The 24,221-nt window shown below is 40.8% G+C and overlaps 1 protein-coding gene and 1 non-coding gene across 7 annotated transcripts in view; both read left to right on the top strand.

Moving 5' to 3' along the window:
* Positions 1-24,221, top strand: part of ERC2 (ELKS/RAB6-interacting/CAST family member 2) — a 1,118,394-nt gene that overhangs the window by 115,438 nt on the left and 978,735 nt on the right. The gene's annotated exons all lie outside the window — the stretch shown is intronic.
* Positions 22,712-22,876, top strand: LOC129404689 (U1 spliceosomal RNA). Its single transcript, XR_008630058.1, has one exon. It is a non-coding gene; the product is annotated as a U1 spliceosomal RNA (small nuclear RNA).

Here is a 24,221-nt window from a genome sequence, read left to right as displayed (position 1 = left end):
AATCAAACCTGGGTCGGCCGTGTACAAGGCAAATGCCTTACCCGCTGTGCTATTGCTCCAGCCCCGAACAATATTAATCTTCTTAATATGAATATAATTTGGGTGTCCTGCTATCAGTGGGAATGTGATAATATTAGTAGCTCTATTTCCTTGGAGCCCTGATATGCTTTATAGCTTGTACAATTCTCAGAATTTGAAAGTACGTCCTAACCACAAAACTCTTAAACTCATATCCTTGGGGGAAGAATTCTCTTACTCATTTACTTAATGCTTAGTGTCTTACTAGTTTTCTTAGGTCATGACATTTACAGAAAATGATTCTCTATTATTCTATAGTGGGCAGATAAAGGTGCTCATGACCGGAGATGTCTTGATAGCGAGGGTGGCAGCTTCTTGGCGCACCGAGAAGCAACCATTTGTGAAAGCACCCTGGCCAATTATGGCATTTCTGAATGAAGTCTGGGCACAGGAGTAGCCTTTCAGGCTGTCTGCCAGGATGCCGTGTTTGCACCTGCGAAAGGGCTCTCTGCAGGTGGGTGCCGTGGAGGGAGCCGTGGCACCAGCACCCTGGGAGCATATGGGGAGGCGGGTAGAGATTTGAGTATGTGTTACTTCCTTAACCGGTGATATTTCTGTTTTGGTTCTTGGGACACACGCAGCGCTGTTAAGGGATTAATTCTGGCTCTGTGCTCAGGGGTTATTCTTGACAGGCCCAGGGGATCATATGTGGTGCTTGGGATTGAAGCCAAAGGAAGTGACCAAAAGGTGACCTTTCTTATGTGGCTACTGGTATTTCTTAGTGTTTTGCATATTGGCCTTGTGTGTATGTGTGTGTGTTGTGTGTGTGCGTACATAATGTGGAAATAATAAATAAATTTGGAAATAATTAAGGTCATCCAGATATGATCAAAAAGAAGCTGTTTATTCAAAATGTCTTATACCAGGTTGGCAGCCACCATTTCTTGCATTTGACAGAGATTCTCAAAGGCAGTTGATGGAGTGGGAAGCTCTACAGTGATAAAACTAAGTCTTCATTGGCCGGATGGGGTGAACACACCGAGTGATGCTCATAGGGTACTTCTGGTGTGTTGTGGATGGTCATTCTTAGAGGTGATGGGGAACCATGTGGTTCCAGTACCTGGGCTCCTGCTTGAACTAGCCCTTTGAGCTAGCTCCCAAGCTCTCATCTATATGGGGAGGTTGTTGGTATGGGGAAGCACAAACAGGCTAACTAGAAGCAAGGCATCTTATGTGATTGGCTTGGGGAGACCATTTGGTTTTCTCTGATGATCTTGAGTTGGAAGGTGGAAATTATTGATCAAGTCCTAATTAACTGGCTTTTCTATCCTTTCTGCCCATTTCCTTATTCTATCTAATTTAACCCTTTCTTCCCAGTATACACCCACCTTGTACAGACACCATTCAATATTTTTTTTCTAAACAATAAATACAATCTTTTTAAGAGCTTACTATGTGCTAGGCCTTTTGTGAAGGACTTTGAGTACAGTGTTTTATTTACTCCTCTCTTTAATTTTGTTTTGTTTTTGTTCTTGGTCCACACCCTGTGATACTCAGGGCTTACTCCTGGCTCTGTGCTCTGGGATCATTCTTAGTGGGTTCCAAAAATCATATGGGGCTCCAGAGGATCAAACCAGGGATTGAACCCAGGTTGGCCATATGCAAGAATGCAAGGTTTTTGTGAACATAGTTCTGTTGTTGTATGTTTATTTGTGTGTTCTGACTCCCACTCTTCTCATCCATTTTTTCCCAATTTTGAGTGGCTGGACTCATTTAGGAAAATCTTTTTTTATTTTTTATTTTCTCTTTTTGAATCACACATGGCTGTTTGGAGGGGTTACTCCTGGCTCTGCACTCAGAAACTACTCCTGGCAGTGCTTGGGGGACTATATGGGGTACTGGGAATTGAACCCAGCCCAGCCATGTGCAAGGCAAATGCCCTACCCACTGTACTATCGCTCTGGCTCCCACATTTAGGAAAATCTTGAGAACCAGATTTTCACTTCTCAACGATCATTCATTTGTCTCCCTTGTCAACTGTGTAGCATAATCTTCTTGGTCTTCTTATTGTTGTATAATCATGACAGTCATTTGACCACTCTAACAAAAATGAGAACAATTAATAGTCTTCATATTAGTTGCTTGAGAATCAGGAGCACCAATTTATCAGCCCAGGCTAGAAGAACACATTTTATAGATCGTAAGGACTAACCTTAGAAAAGCAAGTAACTGTCTTTTTTTTGTGGGGTAGACCAACTCTAGTAGTGTACTGCAGCTGTTTCTGATGTGGTACTCAAGTGTTTGTTCCCTGCAGTGTTTGGAAGACCATGCAGTGCCAAGGACTGAACCATAAGGTCACAGATCAGAGGTTTCTCTCCAACCCTTAGAATAATTTCAATGGTCTGAGTACTGTTTCTTTAAGGCAGTAGTTATCCTGTACTTTTTCCCTGTCTGATGGACAAAAAGCATTATTATTTATGGTAGAGATAGCACTCAGATTAGCCAACAAGAAATCTAGAGCAATGCAGTTACCTATGCCATTGAGTTCAGACTGATCTGGATTCATCTAGGGAGGAAGTGGTATTAATAAATTTTGCCCAAGTTAGTTTCTTACAGATGTTTCTATTTATAATGTTCTCATCATTGGGAACATTTCTCTGTTTGCATAAACAGTGAGTCAGTGATTTATCTAGGTAGAGTGTCTGAATACTCAAGGGTGGCCCTCATTTTAAAACTTACATCCAGTTTTGATGAGTTATAGAATTAGAGTTTGTGCATTGAGAGGTTTTTAAATATTGTATATTATGCCAGACTGGAGCAATAGCACAGCGGGTAGGGCATTTGCCTTGTACGTGGCTGACCCGAGTTCGATTCCTTCGTACCTCTCAGAGAGCCTGGCAAGCTACCAACAGAATCCCACCCACAGAGCTGAGCCTGGCAAGCTATATACCTGTGGCACATTCGATATGCCAAAAACAGTAACAACAAGTCTCACAATGGAGACATTACTGGTGCCTGCTCGAGCAAATCTATGAACAACGAGATGACAGTGCTACAGTGCTACAGTATATTATGCCTAAAGTACATGAGGTATTAGTGTGAGGCAAACATGATCTAGAATCTTGGACATCATGGAAATAGTACTCAGTAGGTTCTCATGGAAACAAAGGGAGTTGTTAAAGAAAAGAAAAATCAGAATTAAGGCAACTAACTAGGTATTTTGGATCCAGTTTTCATATGGGTTCGTGTGGGTGATTTCCTGCATTAACAAGTAATTCTCAGGCACCAGTGAGTATTTGAAAATCCAACTCACGTAAGGTTAATTCTGACGTTATCTACATGAGATGGCATCAGGGTCAACAGATTAAGGGCTCACCCCAAGTCTGCTATCTAGATTCCAGTGACAAACCCAGCTTACTAATACCTATGCTTGTGACCAATGCATTATAAATCAGGGGTCCCCCATGGCCTCCTCTTTAGATTTCAGGCTCCAGTTATAAGTCCAGGTTGCCACATGTGCTTTTCATCCGGAGTGGCCAGAAGTCAGAGGTTCTCAGGACATCCTATCAGGTTCAACTAATTTGCTAGCATGGCTCATAGCAGTCATAAACTACTCGCTGACAAAATAACCAGTTTATTACAAGGCCAATGACAAAGAGCTGCATGAGAAAGGACATGGGGAAGAGGCATGAAGCAACTCTGCCCACTACGGATAAAACCATCCCCAAAGGAAGCAAGAAATAAATAAAAATTAAAGCCAACAAACTCCTCTGAGCATATGGGTTGTCATGAAAATAAAGAATGTTCCATTTTCCTTTTTCTTGTTCTTTCCTGAAAAAGCCATTCAAGCCAATCATCTGAAACCTTTCTTTCGATTACAGATACATTGAAGCATGCGTAAGAGGAACACACCACAATGATATTTATCAACTACTGTAGCACTCTCTGTTCTGCAACATGTCCTGTGTTTTTGCTCTGAAAGCTGCTTCCTGTGACAGTGCAGGCAAGATGGGTCTTTCGACTGGAGTCCACCACCTTCCAGCTGCCGGCTTGTTAATAACCTTCTCCCATTACCTTGTCTCTCCATTGACCGACCTCACTGAATGGCAGTGGAACTCAACCTTCATTTGTAGATTACACAGGTGTCACGTTCTTCCCATAAACCTACTTTCTCACGAACCTGGAGACCCCCTGAGGATCCTCCTTTTGTGTTTTAATGGAGCCAGCCTTCATTATATAGACACGGTTGATTAACTCATAGACCATAGGCAACTGGACTCAACCTCTAGCTACTCTCCTTCTCTAAATGTAGGGATGTGACTGGAAGTTCCAGTCTTTCAAACATGATCTCCTGGCATCCAGTCCCTGCTTTCAGCTTCTTTCTCAAGGCCCCTCCCTAACGTAAAAAGAGATACCCTTAGTATTCTCACACTCTGGAAATTTCAAAATTTTGGGAAGCTCTGGATTAGGAAATGTGAGGACCAAATATATGAGAGAAAGATATTTGAAAACTCGAATGATGAAATACATAATTACATTTTCTCCTTATGATAGCCATTATATATATGCTTTTATAATGACTATAGAAATGATATAGCATATTTGTATGTAGAACTTTTCATTTTTCAGTTAAATTATTAACTTTGAGGGAGAAAAAATCTATTATTGAGAATTAGAAAATGTCCACCAAGGAGGGTTGGAAAAATAGTATAGCATGTAGGGTACTTGCCTTCTTGCCTGGGTTCACTCCCTGACATCCCATATAGTCTCCTGAGTACAGCCAGGAGTAATTCCCAGGTGCAATGCCAGTAGTAACTCCTGAGCATTGCCCAGCCTGGCCCAAAAACCAAAAATAAAAAAATCCATCACTGTTTCAGTAGCAGGACCCTTGACCGTTCAGTAAGTCATCTTCTTCTAGGAAGCTAGGGAATCAAGACAAAATAAAGCAGTTATAATTACAAGAAACTTCGAGTTGAACATTGATCCTCGTACAGCAAGTGAGAGTATACATTACTTAAAAATCACAGCATCATACTGGGTTACATCTTTGAATCTTTGGTCTCCTTCAGAAGGCAGGTATTTGATCATTTGTCCAAATCAAATTTGTTACCTTGGATCTGAGCAATTGATACTAATAATTAGTATAAGATAATTGATACCAATAATTAGTGTCAGACAGTTGATACTAATTGTTAGCATCGGTTTGAACAATTGATTCTTGGAGGAAGGGTCACTAGCAGATTCACCCATTCATTTGTGTAAGTCCATTTATCTACAGGTTTAAGTGGAAATGCCATTGACTATAATTCTCTGTGGTCTCATTTGGTGAGACAGGAATTGTCTGAAGGATATATGACGGAGATCTGGTGGTAGAGAGTATGTTCAGCAATAAGTAGGCTAAAGAGAATGGTTACTGTTTAGGGTTATCTAAGAATAAATATTTCCTAATCTAACAGCTATAATTAAGAAAATAGAAATGAAAAAAGTGATAATCTTGTTGGACAATGGTCATACATCTATAGGAAATAGGACTAATTGTAAGGAGGAGGAAGAATAACAAAACAGGAATTAGGTATCTTCATGCAGTGCTTTGAGGAGAAGCTGTCCCCTTGCTAGTCATTAGTTTGTTCCAAAAAAGTCTTCTGAAAACTGATTACTTGTAGATGATCTCTGAGAAGCCTCACTTTGAAGTCTCATTTTAGAGCAGCTTTCCTATTCCATGGAGTTTTGTTTCTTGGGTTGTGAACCATCAAACAGGAAGCTCTTATTTGCTGTAAACAGTTAATGTCTCTTCTAACAAGACTCAGGGCAGTTTATCTTTTATGTTTTTTTTCCCACTTGACAAATTATCTGGTTAAAGATTGTAAGAGACTGGGGAAATACAGAAAGGCAGTCATCATCTATTGGTGATAAGGCTGTGTATAGTATATGTATCCCTTGCAACATTTTGCTGTGTCTTCACAATAGAATGCAAGACAGGGTCTAGTATTTGAAATGAAATCCTTAAAATGTATTTGTTTCCTAGCTATTTATTTATAGGATAATAACTAATATGCCCCTGAGAGGGTTGACCATGGGTCATAAGTACTCCTGGGTGTCCCTTGGCCAAGATGAAAGAACCTCTGTTAGATCTACAGCTTCTTGAACTTCTGAAAGTTGTTGAAAGTTATTTTTTAGGCTAGCCTTAAAGTTTCTTATAGTTTCATCTTTTCTCAGTTTGATTGGATTATGATACAACCTATTTTTCTTGGAGGTGTTTTGTGTATGGCTTTTAGAAGATTTGCCCTACTTTTTGGACCCCCTACCTCCACTTTTTAAAAAATCCTCTGGTTGACTGTGGAGAACGGGGTTGTGCAGAAACTTTTTTGGAACATTCCAATTAACTTTTGCTCTTTGGGATTGAGAATATAACAAACATGTGTAACTTGATAATACTCTGGTAACTCTGATCATATATATGTAAGTAAATAAATCCTTCCACGAATAGTTGTTGGGTTTAACTGGATTTATTTGTTAATTACAACTACTCAATCAGCAGAGGTAGAATGTTATGTTAAATTCAGTAGTTGCTTGATGGATTTTACGACGCAACTGGCAACTTAGGTTCTTAAGAGAGTTTTACTGAGAAAAGGTAGGGACTCTGGAGAATGGCAAAAGGAGTTGACCGAACCGCAGAAAGAGAGAAATTAGAAGAGTAAGGGGAGGAAAGAGTGAGAAAGAGAGAGAAAGAAAGAGAGAGAGCACCCATCCTTCCACCAGTGCACATTCCACACCACCAATATCCCCAGTGTACCCCCACCTTTCCCACCTTTCCACTGCCTCCATGGCAGACAATATTCCCCATACTCTCTCTCTCTCTCTACTTTTCGGCATTATGGTTTGCAACACAGACACTGAGAGGTCATCATGTTTGGTCCATTGTCTATTTTTGGCACACATCTCCCATCCCGCCTGATTCCTCCAACGATCATTTTCTTAACTGATCCCATCTCTATTACAGCTGCCTTCTCCCCACCCACTCACGAGGCAGGCTTCTGGCTATGGAGCAATCTTCCTGACCCTTCTATCTACTGTCCTTGGGTGTCAGTCTCGTGTTATGTTATTTTATATTTGATCATTGTGTGATTGTAACTCAAACATGAAAGCTTGTAACTATATCTCACGGTGAATCAATACAATAAAATTAAAAGAGAGAGAGAGAGCTCACTTGGTATAGGGAAGCAACTGGAGGACAAGTATGAGGAGGGCTTACAGGAAAATGAATCGTATTTGTTCTTGCTTTGTTAAATTGTTTGTTAAATTGTTAAATTGTTCTTGATTGTTAAATTGTTTATTAGCTTTGACCAAAGAATCTTTCAGTGAAGTAACCTTTCGAGGAATGGTCATTCTTGGGGGGTCCATGTGGTGCCCCAGAATTGAACCTGGGGCTTACACATGCAAAGCATGAGCTCCAACCTTTTGATCTATATCCCAGTGAATCAATTTTGGGGCGAGGGGTTGGTTTAACTTACCAGTTCTCAAAGATTATTCCTGGCTTTGTGTGCTAGAGTGAGCCTTCGTACACTGCTTGAGAGAACGTATATGGTACCGGGAATTGAATTCTGGCCAGCTTCATGCAAGTTAAGTGCCTTAACCCCTGTACTGTCCAAAGGCATTGAAGCAATGAGTTTATTTTGGAGGCTTTTCCTTGTCACTAAAACTGTTGTCCATGGAACCTGAGAAATATTATTCCCTTCTTTTTGCCTGTAACCTCTCAAAAAATTTGTCAGGTGTTTTCTAGACTTTCTGCTGGAGGTGCTCAAAATGAAGTTAGCTGAGGTCAGTGCATGAAGTAGAACACTATTGCAAATACATAAAATATGCAGGAGATTTCCCTGGACGATGAGAAGAATTAGATGATCTCATGAGCCTGGAAACATTGTTGAAAGTAATGCTTGGGCAGTTTGTCTCTTAGACTTTTGACCTGATAGTTGGCAGATCCAATAGTCTGAGCCTCAGGGCAGGAACACCAGAGAATGCTCCTTCTGAGGGAACGCCAAACTCTTAGAATGCAACTGCAAACTCTTAGAACACAAAATGGACATGGAAGAAAAACCTTATCTGGCTTTATTGATAACCACAGAAAGTTTATTGTACTTGTCTGGTGAGAACCTCAAAATAACCAGTCTGGTTTTGTGCCTCATCTTAGGGGAAAGGATTTAAATTTTTCCCCAATTGCTTGCTGTGGACTTGTGGTAGATGGCTTTGACTATATTAAGGAAAGTTCCTTTAACTCCTATCCAAAAGAAGAGCAACCAATGCTAGTGTAGATTCAGAGAGAAAGGGACACAGTGGGAATACCGACTGGTTCAGTCCTTTTTTCCAAAAGTGAACTCCTCAAAAAACTAGAATTTGAGCTCCCATATGACCCAGAAATGCCACTTCTGAGAATATACCCAGGGGGTGCAAAAACACACAGCATAAATGCCATTTGCAATTCTATGTTCATTGCAACACTATTTGCAAAAGTCAGAATCTGGAAACAACTTGAGTCCTCAGAACAGAGAACTGGATGAGGAAAGTATGGAATACACAATGGAATACTACACAGCTGTTAGAAAAAAATAAAGTCATGAAGTTCTCTTATAAATAGATGGACATGGAGGGTATCAAGCTGAGTGAAACGAATCAAAAGGAAAGGACAGACGTAGAATGACTGCACTCATTTGTGGGACATAAGAAAACAGCACAAGACTAATACCCAAGGAGAGTAGAAACATGGCCCAGGAGGATTGGCACGTGGTTAGAAGACTGCCTTGGGTACTGGGGATGAAGGCAGTGGGGATAGAGAAGGAACAATATGACAATGATAATGGTCATGATCACAATGGATAAGAACTGTGTGCTGAAAGTGGTAAAGGAACAAATATGATAACCTCTCAGTATCTGTATGACAAACCATAATGGCCAAAAGGCATGACTGAAACCCAAACATGAACAAACATGATCAGCTTTGTAACTGTGTATCTCATGACGATTCACTTTAAAAAATAATCACCTGTCTGGGAGAATGGCTCAAACAACAGGCTTTATAGGACCTTACTTTGTGAGGTTCTTTTTAACAACAAACATTGTTTTTAAGAGCTAGACCAGGTGCCTGGAGCAATAGCACAGTGGGTAGGGCGTTTGCCTTGCACGCGGCTGACCCGGGGTCGATTACCAGCATCCCATATGGTCCTCTGATCACTGCCAGGAGTAATTCCTGAGTGCAAAGCCAGGAGTAACCTCTGAGCATCGCCAGGTGTGACCCAAAAAGCAAAAAGAAAAAGAAAAGGAAAAAAAAAGCTAGACCACACAAAATAATAGGAGGGAGGGAGGGAAGGAGAGAGAAAGCGGGGGAGAGAGAGAGAGAGAGAGAGAGAGAGAGAGAGAGAGAGAGAGAGAGAGAGAGAGAGAGAGAGAGAGAGAGAGGATAAAAAGGAAACAAACGGGAACTAATAATGAAACCTGGCAACCACCAAGCAGAATAAACAGCTGAAGAACTCCCTGCAGAGAGAGAGGTGGCTCAGACCCTGTGCCAAGTTTCCCAGGGACACAGACTTGACATACTTGGAGTAGCAAGACACCAAACCTGGGATCAGCAAACATTTTCTTTCAAGGACCTGAGAGCAAATAATTTAGCTTTGCAGACCAGACAGTCTTTATTGCAGTTCTGTGAAAACAGGCACAGATAAATGAACTGGACTGGCTGCATTTTAATAAAACCTTAATGGACATTAGAATTTGAATTTTATACAGTTTCACATGTCATGAAATAACACCTCTTTCTGTGATATTTTCAACCTTATGGGGCATACACACAAAAAATGTTTGGAGAATTGTGTTCAACTCTCTTTCATGCTCTAGTATGGACTAGATAACAGGTACTGAAGGGGACTGATTTAGCAATAAAATGACAGTAATAAAAATAATAGCAGCTGCTAGTTGACTAAACATTTGAGTAAGAATACTGGGTGTGAAGTATCATTTGTTCTTTTTTTTTTTTTTTTTGCCAGGGTATACCTGTCAGTGCTCAGGGGTTACTCCTGTCTCTCTGCTGAGGGGTCACTCCTAGTTGTGCTTGGGGAGATCAAATCAGGGTTGGCCACATGCAAGGCAAGGGTCTTAACCCCTATGTTCTCTCTCCAGCCTCCATGAAGCATTGTTTTAGCACAGCAGGTAGAGCGTTTACCTTGCACTTGGCTGACCCAGGTTTGATTCCTCCGTCCCTCTCGGAGAGCCCAGCAAGCTACCGAGAGTATCCCACCCACACGGCAGAGCCTGGCAAGCTACCTGTGGCATGTTCCATATGCCAAAAACAGTAACAACAAACCTCACAATGGAGATGTTAGTGGTGCCGCTTGAGCAAATTGATGAGCAAGGGGGCTACAATGCTACAGTGCTACTTTCCTGGTAAAATCAGGAGGTAGATACCATTATTAGCGCCATTCCTCAGATGATGACCTTGGTTCTGAGAGGGGTTTGGCCAGTGGCAGAACCCCATCAGTCTAGTTCTGGAGTCTGTGGCTGTTACTTTTGTGGCCATCCAGATCTACCATCATAAACAAACTGACCAGGGGCTAGGGACTCACCCTGTGAAGAACCAGGCACCTAGGTTTCTGAGGAAACACTTTCAGTCACTCTAATGGTTATGAATATGGCTTAGAGCTTATTTTTATCTTAAAGCTTTAGCATTTAATAATGATATTCTTTATATTCTAGACAAAAGGCCATACATCATAATCTCATAAAGAAAAATCGGGGAAATATGAAAAAATTAAGAATAGAAAATTGCATCCCCTGTATCTTGCCCCATAGAGTCAATCCTTATCAGGAGTTAATATAATCTTCCTTCCTTTCTCTCACACGAGTATTTTATGTATCCATTGTACATATTTTTATTTATTTATTTTTTCTTTTTAAAATTGAATCACCATGATATAGACTATTACAAAGCTGTTAATGATTGGGTTTCAGTCATACAAAGTTCCAACACTCATCCCTCCACCAGTGTGCATTTCTGCCACCAGTGTCCCCAGCTTCTCCCCCAATCCCACCCACCTATAACTTTCCCTATGGCAGGCACTCCTCCTCCTCCTCCTTCTAATTCTCTTCTTCCTCTCCTTTGTGCATTATAGTTTGCAATGCAGGTTCTAAGACATCATTAAACCCATTGTTTGTACTTCTAAACAACCTTCTTGAGAGATAACTTATATTTATATACAGTACAATTCCTCCATTCAAATTCTGTTATCCAGTTGTTTGTGACATATTGTACTATCAATTTTTAAAAATCATAAACTTTTTATATTACTCTTTGACTATTTTAAGACAATTGGGTGGTGTTAATCATACTAATAATATTGTGCACCCATTACCACTATTTCTCTAAATATTCATAACCTAAATAGAAAGTCTATAACCATTCAGTAATGACTACCCTTCCTCATTTTCCCAAGTACCTAGTAACCTCAAATCTAGTTTTGTTTCCATAAATTTGCATGTTTCATTATTAATTTACCAGTAACATTATTTTCTTAGTTATTTTTCTGTCTTTGTTATTCTTTTTTGAGTCACATCTTGCTCAGGGCTTACTCCTGACTCTGTGCTCAGGGATCACTCCTGGAGGGAGTCTCGGGAACTATATGGATTTCAGGGGATAGAACTTGGGTTGACCACATGCAACAAAAGAGCCCCACCTGCAAAACTATCTCTGAAGTTCATCCTGTTTTTTTTTTCATCTTTTGGGGAAGGGATGTTTGGGTCACATCTGGTAGTGCTCAAGGGCCAAGGGCTACTCCTAGCTCTGTGCTCAGGGATCCTAGAATTACCCTGGAGATAATATGCAGTGCTAGGGATCAAACCAGGTCAGCAACATGCAAGGTGAGTGCCTGAAAGAGCACCCTGACTTAGCTCTGGAAGGGGCCTGGGTTATAGTAGTTTTGAAGCTCTGGGCCTGAAACATGAGTAGAAATCAGATTCACCCACAATGTTTATAACTATATAGATTCCCTGGACTTACCTCAGAGGCTCTTACCTCACCTCACCTCATTGTGGGTCTGCCTTTTATAATTTATGTCCTGATTGATTTTATACAAATGGTCCTTAGTACTTTGAGAAATACGAAGATTGAATGCTTTAAGTCTAATTTATAGTTCGCCAAATTTGATTTTTATAATTTCTTTGGGCTGGAGTGATAGCGCAGAGGGTAGGGCGTTCGCCTTGCACATGGCCGACCCGAGGTTCAATTCCTCCGCCCCTCTCAGAGTCCGGCAAGCTACCAAGAGTATCTTGCCCCCACAGCAGAGCCTGGCAAGCTCCCTGTGGCATATTTGATAGAACAAAAAAAAAACAGTAACAACAAGTCTCACAATGGACATGTAACTGGTGCCCGCTCGAGAAAATCGATGAACAACGGGATGACAGTGACAGTGATAATTTCTTTGATAGGATGCTTTTTCTCATTTAAAGTGAGGCTAAGTTGGGAGCTGCGGATGTGACTCAGTAAGAGTACATGCTTTGCCTGTGTGAGACCCTAGTTTTGAACCTCAGCACTGAGAAAAGAAAAGGAAAGAAATGTAAAGAATGTAAAGAGAAGTCAAGATACACTATAGTTGCACCTCTTTTCAACACAGAGAAATTTGACACCCAGGACTTATTTTGGTCACAGGAAAAAACACATGATATTGCAGTGTTATTGTAATGTAGCTTTTGCCTCTCACTGTATAAATTCTCTCTTCCTCTAATTCAGTCGTAACCATCTTGCTTGCACCAATTTGTGTTTCAAGCTGCTTTGGGTTAGGAACCGGCTTTCCCTTTCCCTCTTTGCCACAGTGTTTGAGTCAGGGTCAGTAACAGAGTATTTTATGAATGATTTGAAAAACAGGCCTTAAATTCTCAGGTTGAAATATTGTATGCTTATTTCTCTCATGCTGGGGACGACTCAGTCAAACTGAAATTCAGCAAATCTATTTTTGTTTTAAAATCATGGTCCTTTTATTCATCGGGAGTGTATGCCTAAGGTTTGATTACACATTTAATTTATTTCTCATTATAGTTCTTTCTGTTCTGCTCTATTGTTACTCTCTTTATTGTCCATCCTCAGATGCAATTCTTTATGTCCCTTTGTATCAAAAGAGTGCCTTGAAGAAATGATGCTAGTTACACTGCCATCCAGACTAACTTGTCTTTGTACATTGCTGCCTTGAACAAACACCAATTGTGATCATCCTGTTTATCTTTCCCAGCAGAGACCAGGCTATGAAGAGCCATGACCTCTTTCAGATGAAGCTGAATTCCTGGGCAAATACCGAGGTCTAGGAAGCTCAGACTCAAAGAGCCCACAAAAGGCTATATTGCTATTACATGGGCCATCCTTTGCCAGTGCTGGGCAGAGCTCTTAGAGTCGAGCCACTCTGCCATAGTGGGGTACTTGCTCTCCTGGGAGGAAGATGGCATCTGTCGGGAAGAGCTCACTGTCATCCACTTGCAGAAAATAGCTGATTGTCTCTTCTGAATAGGCTTGTATGGAATTGTCTCTATACTTTTTTCTTTTTTCTTTTTTGCTTTTAGTATTATTTATTTTATTTTTGTTGTTGTTGTTGTATCACTGTGAGATACAGTTACAAACTTTCATGATTACATTTCAGTCATACAATGATCGAGTATCCACTCTTCCACCAGTGCACATTTTCCACCACCATCGTTCTGAGTGTCCCTCCCTCCACCACCATCTCATGCTCCCCAAACCACTACCTCTGTGTCAGGTACATTCCTTCTTACTCTCTCTCTCTCTCTCTCTCTCTCTCTCTCTCTCTCTCTCTAATTTTGGGCATTATGTGTTGCAATACAGATACTAAGAGGCCATCATGTTTGGTCCTTAGTCTGCTTATAGCACACATATCCCATCTCGAGTGATTCCTCCAACCATCATTTACTTAGTGGTCCCTTCTTTATACCAACTAGGCTCACAAATGGGGGAGTGACTTGTTATCCTGAGGACTTGGGTTCTGGATTGTGTGTGTGGATGGAAAAAAAAACCCAACCCTTCTAGCATCTTAGAATGATAGGTGAGAGGTCCTGAGAGCTTGTACATATGTGTCTTTCCAGGGTACTTTATGAGGTTGGAGTATCTTCCTCAGTGTGGTCTTTAAAGCAAAAAGTTAGACAAGATGGTGCCTAGGAAAGCTTGAGCTCTTTCACCTTGTAGAGCTCAAAACCCCTTCCTCAAGTTACATCTTATGGCATATCCCCGACTCACCATACCACACCAAAAGAGATCAAACATCCTTGATTGTTGGGCACTTAGTCTGTGTATCTTGCTGTGTTTACTGTGCTTTTGGTGGCTCCATGAGTGTTCTTTCGTTTGCAGGGTGTTCAGTCTTTATCATGTCTTTGGAGACCTCTCTTGAAACCTCCAGAGAGATGACTGGCTGGGTTTTAAACTGTGTCCTTGCTAGTGGCATTGTATCCTTTCTTTCTGTCCAAGTGATGTGTGTGATTGGGATGGGATTTTCATGAGGACTTTCCATGGGGGCCACAACTTGCAGGCAGCATCTTGGGAGCCACATTGAGTTAAGTGTGTCATCTAGTCAGTTCTCAGTGTCCCCGGGCTGTGTCCTGGCATCCACACCCTGAATCTGTATGTGATTTAAGTTGTACAGCTTCAGGAAAAATAGAGAAAATTATACTTGTGAGCATGATCCCCTGAGATGAGCTGACATGCACCTTCTTTACTAGTCAGACCATATGTTAATGGGCTGGTTCACATATGTCCTTGTATTTCATGATCCAGTAGCCTCACTCCCAATGGGATTTACTATGTTTGTTTTTATACTTTGTCTTTGGTTGCTTTTGATTTCTTTCTCCTTTGGCAAGTTCTTCCCCAAACATTGCATATTGAGACTCCTACATTTTGGTCTCTGTTGATTTCTTTTGGTGATCTTAGTCTTCATCTCTTTTACTTTTGAAACTTTGCATTCCTTTTACTTACAGGTCAGAATAAAATATGCTATTAATGTGTTCTTTGTTCAACTCTGTCCTAGATAGAAAGAATCCTGAATTGCTTTCACTTTTCTTGTGGGCGCTTTTTGCCTGCATGACCCACCTTTGAGAAGTACCATTTTTCTTCCAGCCTTTAATGTTCTCGACTCCTGGGACATTTCCACAGCATGAGTAGATCTTCAATTCACCCTACTGCCTTTCTTCTTCAACTTTCCTGTTCTGTTCCATTGCAGCAACTGCCTTGTTCATCCTTTTCTTTTCCCCTTCACATTTTGGATCACATGTAGTGTTGGTCAGGAGACACTCCTGACTTTGCACTCAGGAATTACTACTGATGGTCCTCAGGGGACCATATGGGATGCTGACGATTGAATTCAGGTAGGCCCCATGCAAGGCAAACACCCTACCCACTGTACTATCACTCCAGGCCCTGCCTTATTCAACTTTTCATGCTTGCTGTTTTCCTACAGAATCCACGTTTCACTCTATAATATAGATGCCAAGATTTTGTCATTAACTCTCATCAACCTTTCTCCATTTCCTTCACAACTCAGTCTCTTGTCTCCCATCATACCACCCCTGATGTGCAAGGATCTTTCCTTGGTCCGTGCTTCTGTATGCTTGGTAACTCCAAGCCTGGATACCCCGCTCCCTATTTTTCTGGATCGAAAATTCTTATCTATCTCTCACTACCCAACTGGGAAATTCTTATTTTTCCCTCTCTACCCAACTCTAATAAGGGCTTTCGCCTTTCATGCAGCCGACCTGAGTTTGATTCCTCCGCCCCTCTCCGAGAGCCCGGCAAGCTACCGAGAGTATCGAGCCCTCGAGGCAGAGCCTGGCAAGCTACCCGTGCATATTGATATGCCAAAAACAGTAACAATAAGTCTCTCAATGAGAGACATTACTGGTGCCCACTCAAAAAAATCGATGAGCAACAGGATGACAGTGACAGTGACAGTGACCAAACTCTAAGATTACTTTTTCACTCCTGGATTGAGTCTTTCCCTTCCAGGAACTCCTTTCACATGGTTTTTGTTCATTTGTTTGTTTTTAGTCTTTGATAGCATTTTTTTTTTACATACTTTTACATTCGTTTTTATCTTTCCTTGCCACTAGACCACTTGAGGGCAAAAACCGAACTCTGTTCTTTTTGTTTGTTCTGGGCCACACCTGTACATACTCTGGGCTTACTATGGTTCTGTGCTCAGGAATCACTCCTGGTGGGGTTTGCAGGACCATATGTTATGTTGGGGATTGAACCCAGCTTCACCACATGCAAAGTAAACACTCTGCCTGTTGTACTATCACTCCTGCCTCAAACTTTGTTCTTTATACAGGACCCTGCACCTGAAACAGAGCTTTAAGAAGTGGCAGTGCTATTAGGAGGGTTTCTGATCAGCGAGTGTAGAGTTCAAATCTGACTCAAGCTCTATAGCACGGAACAAGCCACCTTATAAAAGTCTTTATTTCCTGATTTTTGAAGTGTGAATGGACATATAGACTTTGCATGTTAGTTACAGCAATTAGAGAAAACAACCCAGCAGTTTAATAGAGTATCTGTGATTGGCCGCTCCTGTTGTGTATTGTATGAATGGTTAAATGGTCCTACTCTGTTAGCCTCATTCCCCGAGGTCTTTCCTTTTCACTTTTACTTTTTTCCCTGATGTCAGTTCTGAGCTGTATATTCCTGGCATGGGAAGCAGATTAATTTGTGGGAGGGTGATGAGAAGTGGAGAAGAAAAAAGGAAATTGAGAAACTGCCTTCGTCTGGACAGTGATGATCCAATTTTAACTTGACAGTTCTGTGATAGACTCCCAGTCTGGTGAGATACAGAAGGAGCTGAAGCTGATAATGTGGGTTTTATGGCAAATATCAGAGAATTTTCATTTTTACACATGGTTGCAATTTCTAGGACTTGGACACACATGTTGAAATTAATTTCTACCAAGTCGAGCCCCTGTTAAGGTGTCACCTTGGGCTGTCCACTCTTCCAAGTAATCTTATAGCCCAGCATTCTTTTTCAGGTTTTCTTTCAGACCTGTGTATTCTTTAGAATAAAACTAATAATTGCAACATGGAGGCATTTAATCCTTACATGGTGTCAGGCCATATATAAAATGTTTTAAGTTTCATATGGATTTACATGGGAGGCAATAAAAGTTTGCCTGAATAATCTCATCTCACCCTCATAAGAACCTCAGAGGCAGGCACTACCATCCTATTTTATGAGATGCTCAGAGATGCTCAGAAATGACTGGGGCTTGCCCTCATCCACATCCACTGAGAATTGGAGTTGTGAAGTAACAAGTAGTTCACACGGCCCAAGCCTCCAGCCTAAGTGGGTGTTTACTGTACTTTTCTGTAGGTTGCTGTTGCCTTTTGGAAACCATACTGTGTCTTACTCATTAGGTAATCATTGTACCATATTACTATGCTAAATATATACTAAATGTGGAAGCAAGATTAGAAGGTGCATTTTATCTATTAACTATTTCATGCACTATTTTGTAATAGTTAATAAAACCATTTTATTGACTATTAAAGACTACAGATCTTTAAAAAATAATCCAGGGGCCCAGAGAGATAGGGTAGAAGATAAGGCACCTGTCATGCATTTAGCTGACCTAAGTTTTTCATTGATACTACATATGGTGCCCTGAACACTGCCTGAAGTGATTCTTGAGCCCAAAGCCAGGAATAATTCCTGAGTACCAATGGGGATGGCCACTTCTCTTTCCCTAAAAAAAATTTGAAAAAAGAAGTTATGCTGGAGAGATAGTACAGGAGGCAGTGCCCTTTTCTTATATGTAGCTGTGTCAGTTGTGGCCCTTGTTTAAATCCAAGCACCAGATATGATCCCCTGAACACCACCACCGGGGGTTATTCCTGAACACACACCCTGTTGCTCATCTACTGATCGCTTTGGGGGATGGCTCAAACCCTGCCATCTCCAAATTTAGGAATATCATAATTATAAGTAATTCTAATTCTAATGTGTCACAGTTCCTCTTTTATTTATGCTAGTAGCGCTTTGGGAGTTTCAAAGCCTGTTTATGAAAAGTGAAATAACAGGCATGTAGTAATTCTTTCTTCACATGATTTGAATATCAAATTTTCACATATGAAGGAGAAGGGCATGGGGACTAGAGTTTGGCCAGTCACTTTAGAAATGCTTTCATTCACTAGAGGCCCTGTGCCATAGCTGTTTTTATTTTCATGTGCTAGATGAAGAACTTGAAGAATAGTGAGATTAAGGTCACTCCAGCGCTAAATTAGTTTTCTACCTTGAAACCTCATGTTCTCCTTAGTGGATGTCACACCCGCCCATGGGAGAGTAAGGATGGATTCCGTTGTAATAAGGGCCCATATCGCTGCTTTCTCTGCTCAGGCAGCACGATGCTTATCTTTATTATTTAGAAATTAGGGCAGAAGTCTTATGGAGGAGAAAATGTAATCTGGACAAAATGGTTTAATAAGGCATGTTGGTGCTTTAGAATGGAATCAAGCATACCTAGAGTGGGAACTGCAAGTGAAAGGGGCTCTGGAAAATGTGTTTTTCCTTATGTTTATAATGTTTATACTTTTTTTCTTTTTGGGTCACACCTGGCAATGCACAGGAGTTACTCCTGTCTCTGCACTCAGGAATTACTCCTGGCGGTGTTTGGGGGACCATATGGGATGCTGGGAATCGAACCCGGGTTGGCCACATGCAAAGCAAACGCCCTACCTGCTGTGCTATCGCTCCAGCCTCTATTTATACTTTTGGAAAAAATTACATTATGGAACAAGACATACTTGATCTCTTAGCTTATTCATGCCACGGTGGTAAGTAATAATGCGCTACAGTTTAACATGGACTGTGAAGTGTGAAGCCAGCTTTTCAGAGATGACCTTTGATTTTTATTAGTGAAAGTTTTTTTTTTTCCTGTTCAACATGGTTCAAGGTAGTGCTCAATGTGAGACCCAAATTCAAGGGACAAGGTGAAATGCATAAATATCTCCTGTGGACACACATAAGGAGTCAGGATTCTGGAGCTCCATTCTGGGCACTCTCACTAAGGAGCGGTCAGGGCCAGCCTCAGCCACCGTGGGTATAAGGAGGCAGTAAATGAGGCTTCATATTCAGAATACCCAGGTGCTAACTCCATCCTACATCTAACCAGTGGCATCCCCTTGGGGAAGTCCTTGCCCCTTACAAAGCACATTCACTCCAACGAGACTAGTCACAGTCCTTGCTTGGTAGGTGGTTATGGGATCTTTGGGAAACAAAAATAGACTGTCTTCTAACAAGTACAGGTTGCTCCTACTGTGGTTCAGTCTACAACCATGTGTACTGAATTAATATATGATATTGGGGAAGTATAGGCAACGTCATTCATGACATTGAATCTAGAGGCATTTTCTTTTTTTTAAATTTTTATTTTCCTTTATTATTTTATTATTATCTTTCTAAATTTTATTGAATCACCGTGAGATAGTTACAAGCTTTCATGTTTGGGTTACAATCACACAATGATCAAACACCCATCCCTTCACCAGTGCACATTCCCCACCACCAATATCGCAGTATACCTCCCCTTTCCCTGCCTCCATGGCAGACAATATTACTCATACTCTCTCTCTACTTTTGGGCAGTATGGCTTGCGGCACAGACATTGAGAGGTCATCATGTTTGGTCCATTATCTACTTTCGACACACATCTCTCATCCCGACTGATTCCTCCAGCCATCATTTTCTTAGTGATTAGAGGCATTTTCAATGATCACTGTCAGTGCCCAAGCAAATGGAAGCAAAGATAAGCAAGTGGGACTACATCAGATTAATAAGCATCTGTATCATAAGGGAAATGACCAGAATAAAAAGACACCTCAGAATCTGGGAGGAAATATTTGCCCACCATTCATCTGATAGATGGTAAGTGTCTGTGATATATAGAGCACTTGTAAGACTTCATAAGAAAAAATAATACGATGAAAGACTGGGGAGAAGAGATGAATAGAAACTTCCTCAAAAAATATATACAGTGGATAAGGTGATTGCCTTGCATGTGGCTGACCTAGATTAGATCCACAGGCACCCTATATAGTTCCGATTGCTCCCTGAGCACCACTGAGTGTGACCCAGAAACTATATATATATATATATATATATATGGGCTGGAGCGATAGTGCAGTGGGTAGGGCATTCGTCTTGCAAGCGGCCTTCCTGGGTTCGATTTCTCTGCCCCTCTTGGAGAACCCAGCAAGCTACCGACAGTATCTCTCTTGCACGGCCGTGCCTAGCATATTCAATATGCCAAAAACAGTAACAACAAGTCTCACAATGGAGATGTTACTGGTGCCCACTCAAGCAAATTGATGAACAATGGGATGACAGTGATATATATATATATCTACATATATATATTTGTGTGTATATATATATGATGGATAATAGGTGAAAATAGGTTCATCATTTATCATCAGGGAAATAAAATGGAAAAAGATACAAGATATCAACTCACGTCAGTGAGACTGGCATACAAAAAAATACCAAAAACTTAACCAGTGTTGACTTGTGTATGGGGTAAAAGGACTCCCTTTTCATTGTTCTGCGTTTTGGGCCACACCTGGTCAGGGGTAAGTCCTGACTCTGGACTCAGGAATCACTCCTGGTGGGTTCAAGGACCATATGGGATGCTGGGGATTGATCAGGGTTGACTGCATTCAAAGTAAGGACTTTATCCATTATACTATCTACCCAACTCGGCAACCCTGTTTTTATGCTGGTGCTGGTTGAACCTTTCCAAAAGGTTCAACCTTTTCTGGAAAACAATATGGGAACTTCTCAAAAACTAAGAATGGAGCTTCCATATGTCCCAGCAGTCCCTCTTCTGAGTCTAAAAACTCTATTCAGAAATGCTATTTGTGCTTTAATGTCTGTTGTAGCAATATTAACGATAGCCAAAATATGGAAACAACCAAAATGTACAAGAACAAGATGATTTGGAAAAGAAACCATGGTATACACTTAATGGACTGCTACTCGACTCTAAGAAAAGATGAGACCATGCAATTTCCCGCTACTTGGATGGAACAGGGGGCAGTCATGAATGAATTCAGCCATAAGGAGAAAATAGACACAGAATGATTTTTCTCATATGTGGAATATAATAAAGCATAGCAAGAGAATGACAAAATGCCAAAGACAACAGAACCTGAGAGCTGGTCTACACAACTGAACTCTCCATGGTGGGAAGACTAGCTGGGGCCAGGGGGATTTGAAAGACAGACCCCAAGACAGTGGTAGCTGGAAGCCAGCCTTCCGGTGACAGTGGTACTGGGATGCTGTATTTATGAAACCTTGCCATGTGAAAGTAGTATAAATCATGATGACTAAAATTAAAAAAAAAAATTTAAAGACCTGTGACTGATTGTACAAAGCAGCCATTGTCTTTCATAACTGTCTTGGATTTGATTCTTTGAGAAGTGGGAAACAGCAGGAAATAATGGCCTTGCTGTTCTAGCCCTGCTGACCTGTGCTGGGTTCCAAGACTGTCACTGGGCTTCTGTGTACAGCCTCACTAATTGGGTGTAATCAAGATGCTTCTGAAGAATTTTAGAGACTGCATGTTGCTGTCTAGTCTGATTCATAAGCTCCCCGTGGGAAGGATAGTGCTGGAGCACGGAACACTTTCGGAGCCTTCTCAGTAGTGTGGGCATGGTCTCAAAGGCTTTAGCTTATTTGGGGATTCAATGGTGGTTTTTGTTGTCGTTGTTGTTTGTTTATCTGAGAGGGAAAGGGGAGTCAGGCTACTCCCTGAGATTCGTTTCTTAAAAGCATGGACATATACAACTTGGCTCTTCTGAGCTCGTTAGAAAATTCATCGGGATGGTCGTTTAGACTACAGGTTTAAATTTTTATATGTTGAAAAATAGAATAATGCTCCTCTTCTTTCTAGAATTATACAATAGGGTTTGATTTTCATCTCATTGTGCATACAACTTCTGTTACATCTGGCATGTTTTCTTCTCTAAAAATGATTTGTGATTTTTGAGAAAGGGTCAATTTTTGGAACACAGTCCATTCAAGTTTCCACAACTTTCAAATGTTTAAGGTATGTTTAAGGTATAAGTTTTAGAAACCCAGAGGTTTGTTTGCGTATACACATATACAGGTGCTGGAGACTGCTCTGGGTAGAGCTCTGTTAACTTCTGAAGTCAGTTGGCCTTCAGTAAAACCAAGGTAGATGCTCTTAATTGGGAGAAATGTATTAAATTACTCTTATGGAAACAAAGCCCACTTCATATTTGAAATAAATTTCAATTCAGAAAGCATCTCTTGAACCACAGCATGTTTGAAATTTAGATGCACGTTGAGAAAGGTAAGTTATGAGGAACTCACATAGTCCCTTGTCCCTGATGGCATGTATGATTATTTCAGAGTGAGGGCAAGTATGTGTTTAAAACAGACATTTTTTTCCCTTGGTAATTCCAGACTTCTCTAGGCTTTCCAAATACGTTTGGTGCTTTAGTTTGGAGAACATCCTATTGTATGTGTTGCCCTGTGCTTATAAAAGTGTCCCCAGTCTTTACCTACTAAATACCAAAAGCAGTCAAGATAAAGTCACTATATGTTTTCTGGAGGGCTCAATCATCCCTGGTTGGGAGCAACTAGAATGTTCAGGAATACTTGCCTGGCAGGGGAGATACCATGATCACGAAGGTGATTTTCCCAGAGTGAGGCTTATCCTTTTTGTACTTTGGATGTGCTGACCCCTGCAGTTTCCCCAAATGTAGCAAACTCAACTGCATGATTTGTGGTATTGGGGGACTGCATTCATACTCCCCTTAAAAAAAATTATGGCCATTAGTTTCCAGCTAAGGAACTACTTGGGTAAGGTTCATACTCCCCTTAAAAAAAATTTATGGCCATTGGTTTCCAGCTAAGGAACTACGTGGGTAAGGTTGTGAAGTTCTACTGATGACTTACTCCTCATTGTCTGTGGAAAGAACGAATGTTTGCACCTGATTGTACCATGCTATGAAAATATTTGCAGATTCTGATGTGGGGGGAAAAACTACTGTGGGGAAAAAACCCTGAAAAATGGATTTAACACAATGACTAAATTCAAAGTAGCCTTTGGCTATTTTACATATGGTACTGAAAATGCAACTGGCGAAGTTTAAGTAATGGTGCTTGACTTTGAATGTTGACTGGAATCAGCCTGTCCAGTCCCACCATTTAGTTGACTGACTTTGGATAAGCTGTCTTAGTCATCCTAACACTCATTTTCTCCATCTTTAAAGTAAAAATATTTGCACTTAGTATCATTTTGAGGATTAAGTGAGTTATTGTCTATTGGGTTTCCAGTAGGGTAAGTTTAGGATTGGTAGTATGGTGTATTGGAGTATGGTGAATTTGGTTTCCAGTCCCATCACAATCAAATCATCCTTTGAAACCACCTGAACTCCCTTTTCCCCCTAGTAGATCGTGAGCTTACTAAGGGTCCAGATTGTTTTTTGTTCTCCACAGTATCTCTAGCTTATGTTGATGAGTCAAGCTCATAGTAGGGACTTAGAAAATATTTGTGGCATGCAGGCATGCATTCCTGCCTGGATACATGCATTCATGCATGTATGAATGAATGAATGAACAAATACATATGTCCCTGCTACATCTCTGATCTACTTCTCCAGGCGTTCTGCCACCTCCTCTAACAACCCTCCCTGAAATAGTTTCCCATCTTTCTGGGGTGTGAACCTCCTTCCTCTTCACATCTGTCACTTCAAGTGTGATTTTGCAAAATCTGGAAGAAAATATGTAATGAGCTGCCTAGCTTCTTTTCTTTCTGCATCCTTCTCTTTTATTTTCTTTCTTTCTTTCCTTTCAAATAATGATGTCCTGTATCACAGGGGCTTGCTTTGTAAATGAAAATTCATTGCAAAAAATAGCTGTTTATTCTGCTGAGTATATTTCAGATTATGTTATCTCAAATATTAAAGGAAAGGGAATAATACAACATGCCTGCTACTTTACATCCCTTAGTAGTTCTGCTTTGTTTCCCTTCCCAATGTTCTGCCAGTTGCTTTAACAAAAACCATTATTTGGCATGTTAGAATCACCCCAATTTTATATTTCACAAAGAACATTTTTTTTCTCATTTAGAATGAATGATTTAATGAAGTTGCTTCTTTA

This window comes from Sorex araneus, chromosome 4 (assembly GCF_027595985.1).
Source record: "Sorex araneus isolate mSorAra2 chromosome 4, mSorAra2.pri, whole genome shotgun sequence".
Lineage (NCBI taxonomy): Eukaryota > Metazoa > Chordata > Mammalia > Eulipotyphla > Soricidae > Sorex > Sorex araneus.
Note: the sequence above shows the minus strand (reverse complement) of the source record. Positions and strands in the feature narration are given on the sequence as shown.